The sequence below is a fragment of the Lissotriton vulgaris genome, chromosome 9, assembly GCF_964263255.1.
Source record: "Lissotriton vulgaris chromosome 9, aLisVul1.2, whole genome shotgun sequence".
In the NCBI taxonomy this organism is placed as follows: domain Eukaryota; kingdom Metazoa; phylum Chordata; class Amphibia; order Caudata; family Salamandridae; genus Lissotriton; species Lissotriton vulgaris.
In genome coordinates, this window is record NC_141697.1 from 736,077,514 (window position 1) to 736,093,783 (window position 16,270).

Here is a 16,270-nt window from a genome sequence, read left to right on the forward strand (position 1 = left end):
AATAAGACTGAATGAACACAAGAGTAACATTAGGACAAAAGCCCTTAAATCAGTGGTAGCAACACACTTCATTGAGGCCAATCATCAAATAAGCCAACTAAGAACTTGCATTTTGGAAGTGGTAGAAAAAAGGCCTGACAGAGACAATAAAAAGATGCTACTGATGCGCGAAAACCATTGGATATACTTTCTACAAACCCTAAAACCCAGGGGAATGAACGAACGGACAGAATTTGGGTGTTACTTGTGAAGACTTAACACATAGACTTTGGCAGACTATGCGCTGATTATTGGTTATATTTGTTTACATTTGTTTTACTGTTCATTACTCTCGTACCCATAATATCAAGTATCTATTGAAATGTATTGCATAGCTATTATGTAGCGCGTGATGTTCATTCACATGCACCTTGATATCTGATCACATTTTAGCTACACGGTTTTGAGTCCATTTCCCTTTATTAGACTTATTTAGTGAGGCTCCTTTAAGACTATCTGTTGGCCCAGCCCGTTATATACGTCAGTATGAACACCACGCCTTTTGTTTACCTTGCACGTCACACGCCGGAATCCCCGTGCGAGCGATGATGGCGGCAGCTTTGGTTTAGGAGATAACGCTTAATCACACACGGTAAGAAATGCGAGTAATAGGGGCAGCGATAATGTTGAGCCACCGCACGTTCAGTTAAATTGCTCCGAAGGTACTATTTATATAAGAGCATCAATATCACAGAATACGTAGCCGACTATGAAACTAAATGTGCTCGTATGTTTTTGTTATATACACCGTTTGTGTTTGGTTTTATTCAGATGAAATCACGTTGAGTTTAGGCAGGATGTTGACCTTTCAAATCTCTTCATTTGTTGACCACTGTATTTTATTGATTTATTGAATCTATTACGGATTTTTCAGTCTCAAATTGCTAGCTTATAATACCCTATGAGTTAGATAATCACTATACATTCTTGTAAATAACTATAACATGTGTGTGAACTAGAGGAGTTATAGACATTCATTTTATATTACAGACTTCCCTGAAGAAGGCAATGCGCCGAAATGCATTGGAAGGGTTTTTGTAATGGAAGGATTGTTGTGAATCATTAATTGAAGAATTGAATGTTCATGAGAAATTGAATATACAACAGAACTCTGTAGAAGTATGAATAAAATACTTTGAATATACTCAAGAAACCTTCTCAAAAAAACTTTATTTGATTAAAAAAAACTTTATTGACAAGACATTGGCTGGATGTTTTCCAGAACCTGAATCAGTGCCGTAGGTGACACCCACACATCCTAGTGTTGGTGCAATCACTAGTAGTTTCACATTATACTCCTGAGCGGGGAGTAATCCTATGAGCACGATATACTTTATTACCTGCAAAATAAGTTCCGCAGTGCACAGCAAATAATTTTTGTTCATTTACATGGCCATGTAGCCTGGTACGGATAAGTTTCTTCTCTAATCTTTCAAGTTTGTTAATTTTATCATTTAGAGTGAGGTCAATAGGTGTTGTGGTACGACCCAGGAAGCTGCCACCACCCTGGGCCTGAAGAAGTTTATTGATATATTCCTCACTATAGGCTAGAGTGTCTTTTTCTGACATGTCCTATGTGCTGTTTAGAGTCAATGGTCGTGATATGTATAGACTGATTATACAAAGCGACACCACATTTAGTACAATTTACATAAATACATACAAAACACCCTTGCAGGAGTCCCTGCTCAAGAAATTGTTATCATATACGGGGTGACCCAATGAAAGTCCTAGGACCTGGGTATCAAGTGTTACAGATAAAAGTGGTCCTAGACATTAATTCTGAATACGATTATTGGTACTTTTTAACAAAACATAATTCAATTTTCATTCCACATGCGATTTAATCCTGCAATGAAAAAACTTTTTTAAAGAGAAAAGCAATAGCCCAAAAACAGTTAGGTGTCTAACAAACCATACAATAAGTTTCGAAATGTCTTGAAAGTAGAGATGGGACTCCACTATTTATTCTTCATAAAATATCCTCATCATTGTTCAATATACAAATATACAATTTAAAGAAGCAGAAGGGGTTATCATCAAGTAACGTGCACAGGATAGAGTGAAAGTTCAGTGCTCGTGTGAGATAGATTAAGACCGAGAGGGTCTGGAATTTTTTTTTGTTCTTGTGGGTCTAAGGTTAAATAATCCTTAGAAAGATTTACAGAGCCTGCCCTGAAAGTCTCATTTGCAAAAAAAATTATTCTTTCTTGCTGGATCACGGTGGGAAAATCATCCGTGTTCTTATTTCTGGAGAGAGAGGGGACAGGGGCAGAAAAAGATGCAGGCTCGAAGTGGGGGGAATTGTTGTCGACGTTTCGACCCAAAGATAAGAAGGGCAGTTGATATCCTCATGAGCGGGTCTTCATCAGGACGGGTAGGGTGGTGGGGGGGCTTAGTTACATTGAAAACATGTAACCCCAGTAGTGTGGGTGGACACCTGTAAAAACAAATATATGGGCTAAGTATCTCAAACCGACAAAATGAAGGTCAATAGGTTTTCAGTACTCCATAGACACTCACCCTTTAATGGTGTGCCACGTATGTGAAATCAATTTGGTAAGAAAGCCGTCCGAGCGTGCTCTCGAGTACTAGAGAAAGAAGAAAACATAGCCTTCAGTGCTATGTTCGCAAAACTTCAATGTTACATGAAACACACATAAAACAAAACAAAACTAAAAGATCGTACGTGAAACCCCGAGTCTCACTCACCCACGCTGTCAATGGCGGCGGGTGAAATCCGATTACTTTGTCAATTTTACGCGATGTGTCTGTAGAAAAGATGTATATTATTAAGCAAACGGACTCTACGTCCAAAGAACCTAGTCTAAACCTAACTGGTCAGTGTCTCTAAAACATACCTCAAATGTCAGACTGCGCGGGCTGTCATTGGGGCTCTGTCTGCAAACGACTGCTGAGTCATGCTCTGACTCCGCCGTATAAGTAGTAGACGTGACGACAACGTGCACGCCTCTATTGCTCACGTTAGGACAGGATGGTTGCCTAGCAACACCTGAAGCTTAAAGTGTAGAAAGACTCCGGACAGGTAAAGGAGACAGATAGTTGAAAGGCGTGACTTAGGCTGGAATCGCTCAAAACATTAGTATGTGTAATGTGTATATAATAGTTCACTGCATACAGTACTTCAATATGAAATGTGGAAATATACATATATAGTTCGAACAGTTGTACAGATATACAATGTATAGCGTGATCATAAAATACGATGAGTTGTGCAACTATCAATACAATAATGAAATGAAAGATATTATCATTGTCACAGAGTTCGAATCAACCATTATACAACGTAGCCATTTGTCTAGTTGTTTCCTCATATTCGTTAAGGCCCCGGTTTACAGTATCAAAAATATGCATCCATTTGCATTCTCTGATGCTGAGGTTACTGGCAAAGTTGCCACCCCTTACATTCACAAGTACCTTTTCCAATACCCACCACTTCAGACTCTCAGGCGGGTGATCAAAACTAAAAAAATTCTCCACAAGAGGGGCTCCCTGCACCTTGCAACGTATCCTGCTAACATGTTGCAAAATCCGGGTTTTTACTTTTTGTATGGTCTGGCCCACATACATAAATCCACAAGGACATGCAATCGCATATATGACACCCGCGGAATTGAAGTTGGTATGTTGCCGCATAGTGCGTGTGTAGTTGTTGTGCGTACACTGCTTTAGCTCCAAAGTCATGGGACAAGCTTTACACATACCACACTTATAGTGTCCAAGTACTGGTGCGGTGTTCCAAAGAGTCGTTTGAGTGCTGTTGGGTTTACTTGGAAGTGATGATTGGACTACATAGTCCCTCACACTTCTCCCTTTTCTGAACGCATGCATTGGTGGTTCAGGGATACCAATCTCATCTGCCATTAGATGCCAGTGACCATTAATGACTTTTTTGATGTCACTACTCCTGGTGTTAAAGGTAGTGACACAGGTCATTCTCTCATTGCTAGTATTGCCTTTGGGTTTGGGCTCTAAAAGGAACTCGGATGATTTTCCCACTGTAATCCAGCAAGAAAGAATAACATTTTTTGCAAATGAGACTTTCAGGGCAGGCTCTGTAAATCTTTCTAAGGATTATTTAACCTTAGACCCACAAGAACAAAAAAAATGTGCACTTAACTTTCACTCTATCCTGTGCACGTTACTTGATGATAACCCCTTCTGCTTCTTTAAATTGTATATTTGTATATTGAACAATGATGAGGATTTTTTATGAAGAATAAATAGTGGAGTCCCATCTCTACTTTTAAGACATTTCGAAACTTATTGTGTGGTTTGTTAGACACCTAACTGTTTTTGGGCTATTGCTTTTCTCTTTTGTCTTTAAAAAAGTTTTTTCATTGTAGGATTAAATCGCATGTGGAATGAAAATTGAATTATGTTTTGTTAAAAAGTACCAATAATCATATTCAGAATTAATGTCTAGGACCACTTTTATCTGTAACATTTGATGTAAGTGAGCATGCCATTGTGACCAAGGATACCAGCATGCATGGTTTGGGTGGTGTTAATGCAGTCAAACAAAAGGCATGAAAGAGTAGTAGCTTTTTCTTCTAGAACTTTAACAGATGCAGAAATTATTATTCCACCATAGAGAAAGATATGTTGGCATGCTGGTGGGGTGTGCAACATTTTAGGAACTATTTGTGGAGTATGGAGTTCGAGTTGAGGATTGTTAGACTTGGCATCTTTTGGCATGTTTCCCCTGATTTATTTACTTTCTGCCCTCCCGGTTTTGACTCTGTTTTTGCTGGTATAACGTTTCTGCACGCTTTTCGCACTGCAGATCAGTGGTAAAGCGCTGGTGCTCCTGTGGTAAATTGTGTTATGATTGAATGTGCAACTTACTTGCCAGCCCCCAGTAACGGGCACTGTGGGTGCCAGGGCTTGTGAGTCCACCGCTGCTCGTGGGCCTGCAGCACGGATTGTGCCACCCACGTACGTGGCCCGAAAAAGGTATAAGTGAATGAAGTCTGGTCTGCCAGAACTCAGCGTCTAAAGGCGCAGCCTTCAGCAATGGTGCCCTTTTCATTCTGAGTTCATAAAGGCCACTTTTAGAAAGTGGGTATTATTTTGCTCGGTCATCCCGTTTGCCTCTGCTGGAATGTGGACTGTCTGTCTGGTTTTTGGGACAACAGATGGCTGGGGAGCGGGGTGTCTCCAGATAGTCTAGGTAGGTCAGGAAAGGGCTAATTAGACCTGGGTTACGTTGGGGGAAGAGAGAGGGGATCTCCTTGCACCTCAAAGGGCCTGGTCTGCCTCTGACAAAGCCGTCTCCACCTCCTGCCAGGAATTTACGCCAGAGACGGTCCAACTGGTTCTGGCCGTACACAGACACCCTCTGCCTGAAAGATCAAAGGATTTTTAGATACAAATGCTGGGTCCCAGACCCCTGAACTTTAGAACTCATCTGGATCAAGAAGACTGCACAGAAGAAGAGCAGGAGAAACTGCTGAAAGGACCGACCGCTTTGCTGCGTGTTTTGCTGGGCTCTCCTGAAGTGAATGCTTCTGTTTTGGGCAGGGAAAGCCCTGGACTGGACTTTTTGCAACGAAATTGGTGAGACTCTCCAAGGGCTTGAGGTAGAGCTTGCCCCCTGTTCACAAAGTCTCAGGAACAGCAAAGACTTCCGGTTCTTCGACCCGCAGCCCTGGGGACTGTGTGTTTTGTGCTGCAACCCGAAGAACGCCCCTCGACGACATCCACGACGACCCTGCTGAATCTGTGTCCTGAAGGCACCGCCGCAACGCGACCCTGGTATTACCGACGACGCCAGCTGACGCCATCACCGAGCCGCTGCTCGCAGAGCAACCTGTGGGCACCGCACCGCCTTGCTTCTCGCCGAAGCTTTCGCACCGCAGAGGGCACCGCAACACGCCGCACCACGACCCTGGTCTCACTGATGACGCCTGCTGACACCATCACCAAGTCGCTGCTCGCACCGAGACCTGTGGGCACCACACTCTGCACCGCCTCGCTACACTACAACACCGTGACATTCCTGATGCCACCACGTCCCGCCAAAATCGCCACTGCTGCCTGCACCATGGTTCGGGGGCACCGCTCGTAAGTTACACGACGCACCGCCCTCATGCCACACCGCAGCCTTGGCCTACCGACGACAGCGCCATTGACTCCAGTTCATCAGCCGACGACAGCGCTTCAGCAACAACGTCGCTGCCTGCACCGTGACCTGGTAGCACTGTGACGAGCACCGCCTCCATCATGCACCGCAACCCTGGTCTCACTGACAACAGCATCTGACGCCGCCACCGAGTCGCTGCTCGCACCGCGACCTGGGGGCACCGCACACCACACTGCTGCGCTTCACACGGCAGCATCAGACGCCTTTTGGCACCTGCGCTCCAGATCCCATCAGAAAGGAGCTCGACCTGCAACGCGAGTGTCTTCAAGGGCCCCATCGCCCTGCATCTCCGAAAGGTCCTGTTTGCGGGTCTTCCCGACACCGTAGTTGGTCTGCGACCCCACGTGAGCCAGAACAGTTTTTGGATTTGTTGCTCATGGCGCCGTGATAGCCCCGGACGGAGCTATCGACATTAAGGAACTATTTTTAAAAGCGTATTTTGATAAGTGAAAATTTTGAAGTATAGTATTGCGGAGTTGTCTTGTCTTAAGTATAAAACAATTGGATATTTTTCTAAACTGGTGTGGTGTCCTTTCGTAGTGCGTACACTGTATTACTGTTGGTTATGTGCAAATGCTTTACACACTGGTTCTATTTTCTATTAATGCGTAAACTTTTATCTTTTGTAACTTGCAAAGGTTTTTTTAAAATCATGCAATAAAGTTTCTTCTTACACACTGCTTCTAAGATAAGCCTGACAGCTCGTGCCAGGCTACCAAAAGGGTGAGCAGGGGTTATTTTAGGAGTGTCTAGTCCTTACTAGAGTGGTGGATTCTGCCTCGCTTTGGCACAAGTCTCAGCTAGCCAGGAATCCGATTTCTAACAAGGATGGATTTATTAACAACCAAGGCAGCAAGCAAGACATCTGCTTCGCGTCCCCCTGCACCCTCGCATTGCAGGCATTGGTGCGACCCTCGGGCATTCCACAGATACTACTTTGAGGCCCCCAAGGAAATGTTTTGCGAGTACCCATGATCAAAGTGGTCCGGACCAAAGTGGGTGAGTAGAACTGGAAGGTTTACAGTTGTGTTGGAAGATCGGAAGCGATAGAATGTGAGGAATGTGGTGAAGTTGAGAGGAAGAAGCGGGGAGTGCGCCTGGGCTCGAGCTTAGTGCGAAAAGAGTCTTCTGGTGATGTACAATATGCTGAGCACCTTTGGCTGGTAAGCAGGTTTGAATGACAAAACAAGTGGATCTGCGAAGGAGTGCACATCAAAGGAAGTTACCATCAAGGTTGAGCGATTAACCGTGAGGGTAGGTTTGTGGTCCTGTGTTGTTTCCAATGGGCACTAAGTAATTGGTAGCTTTAATTGTATTATTTTCACGCTTGAAATTAATACATTTGCAGTTATTGTTTTATTTCCTATAGGTATCATTCAGTATATAGTCTCATTTTGTATTAGTGTTCTTAAAGAGAGATGTATTGCATTTTACGTCACCATTCTAGAATAGAGAACTCGAATGTATGAACGAAAAGTGTTCCCCTCCTTGGCAGTTGAAGCTGGGAGCTTGCTATGGCTGCTGGCGCGTTTGTTCCTTGAATAAACAAGTTAATTTTTACATCGCTGGGAATACATTTAACAAGTGACGTTTCATAGAAGAGCCAATTTCCTGTGCTGGAATCGGGTAGCAGCAGGGCATTATCTTGGCTACGCTCGATCGTCACTACCGTGCTCAAATTTTATGGCCAAGACCGTAACCGATTCTACCGGTATCCATACATGCCAACATTTTAGGGCAGGGACGTGGGAGATTTAAAACAAAAAATCGGGAGAGTGAAAATTCCCCATTTACTTCTATTCTAGAAAATGCAACTTCAGGTGGGAGTCAGCTAAAATAAACCCATTTTTGCCTTGAAAAATCGGTAGTATACCGCCTGAATCGGGTCTATTGGCATTTAAGGGTATCTTCCACGAGAAAAGTCCCGCTTGTTCCCATCTCAGAGGAACCCTTAGTAGCGATAACCGGAAAATCAGGCAGCTACTGTTTAGCACTTTGTAGAGGCACGTGCGGACTCTAAAGCCAATGAGCACTTAGAAATCAGTGCTGCTAACAGGATTGGCTGAGGGACAACCAGGGCTGTAAAACAGTAGCCAATCCCAAATCGCCTTACACTTTAGGATTGCAAACCACGCCCGAAACTGGGACTGAAATATGTAAAGCCAAAATTGTGGCTGCCTAGCGACCCGGAAGTACTGATTTACGAAAAAATGTAGTCCGTAAAATGACCAATAGCAGACAGCTGTTTTACCTACTGTGATGGTAAGTAGCAAACAGGTGGTGAGCTTTCGTTATATTTCTATGCAAGTGTCTCTAATATCTTTCTGCATTTTCTCAGTTTGAGAAATGTCTTCACTCTGCAAGACTTGAATTTCGTTTCAGCATTGCCTCAATTCAAGGTCTGTTAGCCTGACCAGTGTATCCTTCTTAGTTCTGCATCTCAATAGGTGTGTTTAGACACAGTCGCCAATCTCCGCAATTTCTGCACCAGAGATTTGTCTCTAGTGTCTGTATGGCTCCAGTGTTGTTGACTGCGGTCTATCTCAGCGGTGTTTTGCTGCCTAGCTCTGTCTGAGTGTTCATGTCTGTGCGTTGTCTGTGCCCCACATCAATGGGTGTTTTGTGTGGTGAAGTAGTCTACAGTGGGCAGATACATGTACTTTTTACCTGTCTGTCATGGCCTGGCAGTGCGACCCATCGGGAAAACAAAGACACACTGTGTCAAGTAAGTCCTCCATTGCCACGAGACAAACAGATCAGAATTTGTATAACATAGCTCACCCTTGCTTCTCTGCCCACTGTATGTAACCTTTGTCACTATCATCTTATGAGACAAAGTTACACCATTACATCAGATATTAGGAAATAGTAAACCAGGTTCCACCTCCGAAAGAGGAGGGTCTTAGAAATTGTGACTTGCAGATGACAGCATGGTTCTTGAACAAGCGTTCAGCTTGCTTAACCAAGCAACCAGTTTACAAACTCTAATAATATGTGTTAATACCACCCAACAGAAATCATTTTAACAACCTTAGAATTTTTAAACATTCCTACTTCGTATGTATATGCAGTTGTTTGTAGGTAGAGTAAAGCTCCATGAGCCACGTTGCCACTATAATAACTTGCCCCTTGCAAGTTGCACATTGATTTCTTCAATAACCACTTAATCCCCTGAATTATCATACCTAGTATAAATCAGTGATTTGCAGGTTGCATGCAACACTGTAAGTAGGCACATTAATGCATTAATCCCAAATTTTCTGTGATTAACACCTCTGTCTGAGTGTTCATGTCTGTGCGTTGTCTGTGCCCCACATCAATGGGTGTTTTGTGTGGTGAAGTAGTCTACAGTGGGCAGATACATGTACTTTTTACCTGTCTGTCATGGCCTGGCAGTGCGACCCATCGGGAAAACAAAGACACACTGTGTCAAGTAAGTCCTCCATTGCCACGAGACAAACAGATCAGAATTTGTATAACATAGCTCACCCTTGCTTCTCTGCCCACTGTATGTAACCTTTGTCACTATCATCTTATGAGACAAAGTTACACCATTACATCAGATATTAGGAAATAGTAAACCAGGTTCCACCTCCGAAAGAGGAGGGTCTTAGAAATTGTGACTTGCAGATGACAGCATGGTTCTTGAACAAGCGTTCAGCTTGCTTAACCAAGCAACCAGTTTACAAACTCTAATAATATGTGTTAATACCACCCAACAGAAATCATTTTAACAACCTTAGAATTTTTAAACATTCCTACTTCGTATGTATATGCAGTTGTTTGTAGGTAGAGTAAAGCTCCATGAGCCACGTTGCCACTATAATAACTTGCCCCTTGCAAGTTGCACATTGATTTCTTCAATAACCACTTAATCCCCTGAATTATCATACCTAGTATAAATCAGTGATTTGCAGGTTGCATGCAACACTGTAAGTAGGCACATTAATGCATTAATCCCAAATTTTCTGTGATTAATACCTGTGTCCGGACTACACATAGAGCTCACCATTAAGTGCATTAAACACCTGAGATATATATTCAGTATTATAAACTGAACGTTGCTGGATACACATAGGTCACGCCCTACAGAGCCCGGAGGCGGCTATGCTGGGCCCCCTCTCTTGATTTTGCACACGGGATTTGACGTTGTGTAAAGTTTACTGGGAGCATTCCAGTCTGCATCAGCCTGCTGGTAGGAGGTTCACTTTACTCTCTATGATGGCGACTCTGCTGTAAATGTGACTGTTACGAGTTGAGCCACAAAACACCTCAGAACTGTCTTCATATTTTATTGACCCTGGGCATTTTTTTAAAATTGTATTCTTGCCGAGCTGTTGCACTATTGAACTGTTGCACTATTGAGGAATGTCTGATTAGTTGTAAATTATCTGCTCTGAACTAAAGAGTCCCATCATTCAGCCATTACCTCTGATCTCAAGGCTTTTCACACACATTTGAGTGGGATCTCGTCTACGAGATAGATTGTATTAGGGGGAAACGCAAGTTACTTGTCGGCGCATTAAAGCCCCCCTCGAATGCCACTATGGATGCTTTCTTTGAACGTGCTGTAGAGGCCATTGACAAGGAGATTGAACCGGCTGAGCGCCGCTTATCCTTCTCCTATTTTACCTCACCACCTTCTAGATCCCTTGGTGTTGGCCCTTCTGTTTCCTTAGAACTGAGGTCTGGACCAGCAATTTTGCCCATGTCAAATGGTGATCGGGTGGGACAGTTTTCCTTTTCTCCCCCCTCTGAAGCCCCTTCGGTCCTAAGCTGCTGTAAGTCTACCACACCTTCTGTGCCTGATGCTCGGATGGCATCAAAAAAGGTTTGTGGAGCGGGAAAGAAGAGGAAGGAGCCCGCTGTGCTGATGGTTTCGAATAAGGCCCATGGTGTGGTTGGGAAGAGGAAGGGACCAAAATTCAACATCAAATCAAAACACCTAAGGGTCAATGTTAATCATACAACCTAGTGTGACCATTCTATCTCTAGGGAAAAGGACACAATGGAAATATTACTGGGTTCTCTCTATGTTAATTTAATTTCTGCTCTGTATGCTAAAGACGAACCAATTTGCGTGCCTTTAATCGCAATTGAACTGAAGCTTAATAAACAGAACCAGCCTTCGCAACATAGCTCTGCTCCTATCCTCTCCCCTAATATTGTTAGCCTGAGACCTGGCCAAGTTGAAAGGGACGTAAAGTCACTAAGTGCTAAGGATAACATTGATTCAACCTTACCCAGTATACAGTTCAAAAGTCTTTATTTCGAATATCAATTCATAAAAGACAATACATAGCGAAACACCATTATTTTATAAAACCATTGCATCAATCATTATCTTAAAAGTATACCTCAGTTTAAAAAGATATTAAACAACCAATTCGATAGACAGATTAATAAAGACTTCAAATTATAATAACAGTCCACTGCGTAAATAGTATAAAAGGATAAACATTTAAAAGACAATAGGGTTTCTAGTTCGAATAATCCAGGCCCAGCCTAGATACTTGGCCACACCAACCACCACCATCTCAGATGTGTTTAAGCGAAATATCCTTATGGCTTCTAAGAACCCTTTGATTTCAAGATTGTTACATATGGGTTTAAGCCATTTCAGCCGCGGAACACGGTACGCTGGGCATGCAAAGAAAAAGTGACCCAAGCTTTCCGGGTGATTAGGGCACCAAGGACAAGTATGGTTTGTGTTCCCAAGCCATTTGCCAGAAAAGGAATTAACTGGGAGTGATCCGACACGGAACTGATGGTATAGTTTCCGGTCGAGGGTTTTAGTGATCACATCCCAGTAGGATTCTAGAGCAGGGGACAGTTTATGAACCAAAAAATGCCCAGTTAGATTAGAAGCATCCGACTGGGCCACAGCTAGATGTTTTATTGAGGCCCAGTATAAATCCTTAAAGTCCTGTTTGGAGGGAAAAAGGGAAACCCCCGGGTTGGACCAAAGATGGTTAAGACCCATCTCTTCCAGTACAGATTTTACTTCCCTTAACCAGGGGATTTGGGAAGCCCCCCACAATGACCTAACTTCATCCAATTCCTTGGTGAATAGGCTAAGTTCTGGAGTAGTCCAGAGCCGTCGCCATAGGGCCACCATGCGGAACCGAGCCATGTCATTGAAGGGTTTGCAACCCAAATCTAGCAACAATGGTTTGGTGGGTGTAGATTGTGGTAGACCCACCAAATTACGCAAAAATTTGTTTTGTGCCTTAACGAGGAGAGACAGATCTTTATACCCCCACACATCAGCGCCATATAATATGGCAGTATTAATTTTAGCTTCATACATTTTTATCACCGGGGCAATACGTTTGGTCAGTGACTTTTTTTGCTCCTGTAATAAGCAGCCCGAGAGGCGAACACACTTTAGATAAAGGGCCTCAATCTGGGGTATCCAGCTAAATCGGTAGTCCAGGGTCACACCCAAATACGTCATTGAATCCACTTGTTCAATCAGGGTACCATTCAAAGTAATAGAGGTTTTTAATGGGACTTTTATTACTAAATACCATGAATTTTGTTTTGTCAGTGTTGATCTGCAGATCATTAACCCTGCAAAACTCAGAAAACCTGCCGAGGGCTAATTGCAACCCTCTACGAGTTTTTGAGAGAAGCAGGGTGTCATCCGCAAAAATCAACATCGGGTATTTAAACCCACCCAGAGATGGTGCATCGGTCGGGGTATCAGAAAATAATTTTACAACCTGATTGATAAACAAAAGGAATAAGGTGGGTGCCAACACGCATCCCTGTCGCACACCGCGTGTAACTGGGAAGCTGTCAGTCACCTGACCTTGTTTTCCCCATCTCACTTTGGCAAAATTTTCATCGTGAAGTCTAATCACTAGATCAAGAAGTTCAGGTGGTAAACCCATGAGTCTAAGGGATTTCCACAATTTCTCTCTGGGTACTAAATCGAAGGCCGATTTGAGGTCCACAAAGGCGGCATAGATGGCGCCTCCACCCAGCTTGACTACCTTCCAAAACAACATATTAAGTCTAAAGACCTGATCTAGGGTACTGGTGCCTGCTCTAAACCCAGCTTGCATAGGGGACAGAATATTTTCTTGCTCCATCCACCCCTGGATTCTCACAAGTACCATCCTGGCAGCGTTGATCTGCAGATCATTAACCCTGCAAAACTCAGAAAACCTGCCGAGGGCTAATTGCAACCCTCTACGAGTTTTTGAGAGAAGCAGGGTGTCATCCGCAAAAATCAACATCGGGTATTTAAACCCACCCAGAGATGGTGCATCGGTCGGGGTATCAGAAAAGAATTTTACAACCTGATTGATAAACAAAAGGAATAAGGTGGGTGCCAACACGCATCCCTGTCGCACACCGCGTGTAACTGGGAAGCTGTCAGTCACCTGACCTTGTTTTCCCCATCTCACTTTGGCAAAATTTTCATCGTGAAGTCTAATCACTAGATCAAGAAGTTCAGGTGGTAAACCCATGAGTCTAAGGGATTTCCACAATTTCTCTCTGGGTACTAAATCGAAGGCCGATTTGAGGTCCACAAAGGCGGCATAGATGGCGCCTCCACCCAGCTTGACTACCTTCCAAAACAACATATTAAGTCTAAAGACCTGATCTAGGGTACTGGTGCCTGCTCTAAACCCAGCTTGCATAGGGGACAGAATATTTTCTTGCTCCATCCACCCCTGGATTCTCACAAGTACCATCCTGGCAGCTATTTTTTGGATAGAATCTATCAGGCTTATGGGGCGATAATTCCCCGGGGCTGAGCGGTCTCCTTTTTTATATACTGGTAAAATCTCCGCCCCTTTCCAGGAATTCGGAATCCTTGCCCCTGCAGCGATTGCATTCACAAGCATGGTTATGTAAGGAACCCAAATGTCTAAATTCATTTTAAAAAGATCAGAGGGTATTGCATCCATCCCTGGCGCTCTACCTGAGTGGACTGTACCCAAAGCGTACTTTGTATCAGAGATATTAAAAACAAGTGAACAATCAGGATTAGGGGGCAAAACTACGTCCATCTCTTGATGGAGATCCTGATTCACATCCGGAGCTCTAAACTGCGATGAGTAGAAAGCCATCCAGTCTTCCGCTGAGACATGATTCGCGGGGGTTCTAGAATCTTGGTTCATACCCCACTTAACAATTTCCCAAAACTTAATTTGGTTTGATGTTAGGCATGTCGAAAGGAGCTCTGACCAATGGCGGTCCTCCCACTCCTTCTTCGCGGCCCATAGCGTTTTTTTATAGGATAGTCGGGCCGTTCTGATAACTGCAATATCTCTAGATTTGATCGCTAGGATCAGTCTACTATGAGCTACCCTACAGCTTTTCTTGTACCATTTGGTCCGAACTTTATCCTTCCTTACTTTTAAAGGGGTTGTTAGTAAAGTTTTTAGTTCCGCAAAGCACTGATCGTGAAGATCACTAATCTGGGGAATGGTCTCCTGGGAGGATGATGCGACTACCATAGCGGCCAGGGTCTTTGCCACTTCTTCCTCTAAGCCTTTAATTATGGAGGGGTCTGCAACTACCCTAGACCACTTTACTCTTTTTCTGTCATTACACAGTAGAACCTCTGACGTTGAGCAGGTGGTAATAGAAGGCCCATCTCCAACGCCAAAAAGCTTAAGGCTCAACGAGAGGGGGTTATGGTCGCTCTCTGGGCGTACCACAACCTCCATATCGATAACCTGGGACCAGAGCTCAAGTTTAATAAGAAAATAGTCAATACGACTTTTACAGACCCCATTGTTAAAGGTCGGTTGGCCTAATTTATCGGAGGGCGTGCGTCCATTAGCAGCACGCAGCCCCCACTCTAAACATAACCCCAGTATACACATGTTGCTAAAAGAGAAGGTTTGTTCTGTTGGACATTGTAACGGGGAGTCAGTAATGGGCTGGGCACGAGGTTTAGGCAAAGCGGGTTTTATTTTCATATACAGTTTCTTTTGTCTGAGTGTCAGTCTTTCCTTGGCGAATTCGGCTGGATCCGTGGTGCCTATTGGGACAGGAGCTGTACAGAAGTCCGTCTTGCCCGGGGTTGGGGCTTCTCGGGTGGGGCGGCTCTCGTGATGTCCGGAAAGGAAACAAACAAAAGAAAGGGACTAATGACTTTTCCGTCCTCGTAACTTTTTACCCAAGGGAAACTGGGGAAGTGAGGGACACCTCTAGTGAAATGCTTTACCGCTGCTGTGAGAGGGGGGGGGGGGTATTATAGGGTCCAGGAAGGTGGGGGAACACTAGGGAGCAAGGTGTTTAATTAACGCAGGAATACAATCCGACGTCCCACCCAACTTGCGAACTTGTCCCGTACCTGTCTGAGCCACACTCCTCCCTCGGGAGTGTGGCACGGCGCAGCGCGGTCCCGTTGGCCTCCTGGCTCGTCTGCTTCGCCTTGTAGCGCGTCTACTTCTCCTTGGGGCACGTCTGCTTCTCTTCCTAGCTCGGCGTCCTCGGGTTCACACACTCGCCGGTTCACGTTTGCGTACTCTTCCGTCCTCCGCTCTCCTCCTCCGGTGATGTCACACTCTCTTTCAGGGATATCCTGGTTCTTATCCAATGCTGCGAAGCACACGTCACGGTGGGAGGGACCTTTGTCCGCGTCATACGACCAGTTAAAGGGGCCGTTCTGATTTCCTACCGTGAATGAGCGCCAGGAACTCTGTTCGTTCTGTGGGGAAGGAGTAAGGGGATCCTTGTCATTATGACTCCACCAGTTAGTTTCCTTGTTGTTCCCTTGTGCACTGGGCACCTGGTTACAGACTTATAATAGGGGATTAACTTTTTTGGCCTCAGTGGCAGCAAGACAGCCCAGAGGAGTGTTTGTCCATCCAATTGATTTGTCGTGAGACGCGTCTGTAGGTGATCATATTAACACTACTACTGGTCGTGTGACCCCGCCCCCCTGGACTAACACTACCATTCTCAATATACCTCCCGATGCTAATCCCTATGTTGTTGTGCTGAGCAACGTACCTCCACTTAAGCCAGGTACTTTGGATATTTTTAACCAACTAAAGAACAAAGTATTACGTTGGCTGGATTTAAACTCTTTGCTGA

General features: G+C 44.2%; 1 protein-coding gene across 2 annotated transcripts in view; it reads left to right on the forward strand.

Annotated features, from left to right (window-relative positions):
- Positions 1-8,388: 8,388 nt before the first annotated feature.
- DHX34 (DExH-box helicase 34) overlaps positions 8,389-16,270 on the forward strand; it is a 418,314-nt gene continuing 410,432 nt past the window's right edge. For both annotated transcript variants that reach the window (XM_086938485.1, XM_086938486.1), the window contains exon 1: positions 8,389-8,467. The gene's annotated coding sequence lies outside the window, so the exon portion shown is untranslated. The remainder of the gene's footprint in view (positions 8,468-16,270) is intronic.